Below are 3,400 nucleotides of genomic sequence, written 5' to 3'. Positions count from 1 at the left end.
ATGTGGACGTAATGTGCTGTTCCAGACTCTTCTGTACCTAAGGTCCATCACCGTTCCCTTTGAATCCCTACGTAATTCGGTGCTCTCCGATACACACGATCGAACAGCGGAGGAGTGGTACTCAAGCGTCAACTTTAGGTTACAATATCTCCGGATGTAATTAACATTTTACAATGCAACAACGGCACTGATTACGTATTTGTTTATATGTTCAGATGTGCTAACAAAACTAACGGGATTCCATTTAAAAAACGTAGGTTTGTATTAAAAAACATACTTCCGTGCATTTTTTTATGGTTTGTATTCACCAATTACACTAGCCCCTCTCCTCAGGTTCGGTCTGTGGAATCGATTCGTCGGTATTTGATGTGGTTTACGAAATATATCAGCGGTAATGTTAGGTGACTCACCCTGTATAAATATTTTTAACCTAAGAGAGCCCTGTCCAACGGACAGCCTGGCTGTCAGATTAAATGCTGAAGGACTTCTTCACTTTCTGGCACTTTCAACGCCGCTTTAAGCAACGCTTGTATCTGAAACAGATGCTGTTCTTCTGTACGTAATTCCAATGTGATGTGAATGGATGGGAAAAAGTCACAAGTTGTGATAAAATAAAAAGGGGATAGAATCCAATGCTATTGCTTGTCTCAGGTTCATTTTATTCAATAAAATTTCTCACTGTGTAACCTCCCCCTCACTTATCGACCTTAATGACAGTGAAAAATTAAACCGCGTGTACCTAATGGAAATTTGGGAAAAGCAATCGTCACCGAGGTTAATTTGTCGGTAAAGAGGGAGGAAAGGGTTACATCTAAATGAAAGGAAAAATGCTAATGAAACTGGTGGAAATTATTTTTGAAATAGGGGTAAAGTTAATAAAGAAAGTAAATGTGCAGCCGTTACTTTAACAATCGACTAGCGGTAATTAGATATTTGAGATTTGGGGGAAATTACGGTCGCCAGTCCTAAGGACAATTACTATAGTAACTGAAAAAGAAAGATTATTACACATATAATTAGCACTAGAAGTGTGGCAACTGAAGGTTGACACGTGTAGTGTGAAAACTGGAAGTTTGTCAGAAGTAATAAATTTCGCTACACTCTGACTTAATTTAGCAAAAGAATTAATAAAACCGGAAAATCGAAAGTTAATTTAGTGACTGAAGTTAATAGTGTGCTTTCTTTCTGAAGCACATCGAAATTCAGTAAAATACGGTTAGTCTTGGACTACCTCAACAATCATTTCAAAAGCTACTTGAATCTACGCAATTTAGAAATAAGAGATTTAACTTTGAACTTAATTAAATGATTCCGAACAATTAACAATAGTAAAATTTAGTACGTACCAAGCTGAGCTGCAGTCACAGGTAAGCTAAAATATGGTAACAAAAGTAGCACTCTTAATTTGTGCTTGTGTAATCTAAATATTGTAGCCAGCTATGAATACTTTAACTGAACTTTGAAATTAAAGTAGTGAAGTGGAATGATGCTGGCGTTTGAATTTCAACGACACTCGGGTTCATTCCGGAAAAGGAAGGGACCCTGCTTGGTAATGCAATTGGGACAATGAGCAACAAACGTTCATGCTAAGTTGCTGTAATTTTGTGATGCAACAATTTTAAAAGTTTGAAAAGCTGAGGTCTGCCATACAGTTCTAAAACTTTACGTGCTTCCAGTCTTCCTTGTTGATTGATTGAAGGTTTGAAGCTGTCGATCGAGGAGGTGGCGACAGTCACTCATTGTCGGCCGTCGCTGTTGCAGAAGCTGGATGTTGACGCCTTCTTCTCGACACGGTCACCAGACGAAACGGGCTCTTGATGTGCACCAGCTAATGCTTCCCGTCCGCGACACCATGTCAGAAACTATCATCGCAAGTCGAGCGCAATTACATGCTGCCAAACCCCAAAAGCGCGGTAACTCGCGGGAGCTTCACACAACACACCTGCTCCACTCGCTACTCCCGCCAGACTACCAAAGATCCTACACACTTTGATTCTTTACACGACCTATCGATGTAATCGTTCGATAGCAGTTTTCCCTAGGCAAGACCCAGCGTAAAAATACAAATAATATTTACGAAACAAACCAATTATACATCGACATAAATGCATATATATATTCATTCATTCATTCATTCATTCATTTCATTGTTGCCCTTATGGACAGTGTTTGAACTCATATATATATATATATATACACAAAAAGTAAAACAATTACAATATGTAAAGACACAGAAATGTCATATATTCAGGTAACAAAAATAAGGGAAACAAATTTATAGTACAATAGATGGAAATAGGAGGATATGCATTTCCGGCGTTACAACTGGAGCAATAATATAGTGAAATCGAATACTTTATTTATCAGTATTTCCTCCATAATTTTCACAACATCCAAATCGTGACAGTAACACATCAAAGAACACTATGCAACATACATCTGTACCGGCGACACCACTTATCATTCTAGCCCATTGGTTTCAAGCCTGGGAGTAATTACCCCTTGAGGGGTAAACTGAAATTTTCTGAGGGGTAAAAACTAAACAATTAGATTCTGTTTCAGTCACGAAACTAAATAATTTTCCAAATATCATTACCATTAATCACACTTTTGTAAGAGTCTAATGTTCATTACATAAGTTATAAATAATTACTTTTTCTCAACTAGTAGCATTAATGCAGTGTAGGTTACAGGTTCCTCACATAGTCGACCCACTACAGACATATGTTGTGCTTTGATCCGTACATCGTTGATGATAAAAGTGAGACATACATAACAAATGCTAAATATCTCAAGAAAATGTCTTTTTCAAGTTGTAGATTAAATATCCCTAAAAAAATTTATTTTCCAAGTTGTAGATAATAACTGCAGTAGTACAGAAATTGCTCCCTTAATCGCTTCGTGACAGATAAATTAATTAATTGACAGCACGACACAGCAGTGACTACATAATCGCTACTATAGTGCTGTACACGGTGGTATTATTATTAGACTGGTTAGACACAAATCATTAACAGTCTGAAGTCGTCCGATTTCCGCCATTTCAAAAGTAAGAAATGCAGCAGTAAGGTGATCTACAAACAGTAAGTATAGTGCACTCGCCTGAACCTGTTTGATTTTAAATGAGACTGCAGTGTGTAGGCCAAGCAAGTGCCACAAAGGAAAGGGGTAACGCAGAGGAAGTACGTTTTGTAACAAGTGTCCACCCTCACAATGGATAGTTAGATTTCCTATCTGAGAAGGAATTGTTGGTAGTACTTGCAACGCACCACTCCTTCTAATGCACACACACACTCCCCTCTATCTCTATCTCTCTCTCTCTCTCTCTCTCTCTCTCTCACACACACACACACACACACACACGCACACGCACACGCACACGCACACGCACACGCACACG

This window comes from Schistocerca cancellata, chromosome 2 (assembly GCF_023864275.1).
Source record: "Schistocerca cancellata isolate TAMUIC-IGC-003103 chromosome 2, iqSchCanc2.1, whole genome shotgun sequence".
Lineage (NCBI taxonomy): Eukaryota > Metazoa > Arthropoda > Insecta > Orthoptera > Acrididae > Schistocerca > Schistocerca cancellata.
The sequence above is the reverse complement of the archived record's forward strand: the minus strand, read 5'-3'. Positions refer to the sequence as shown.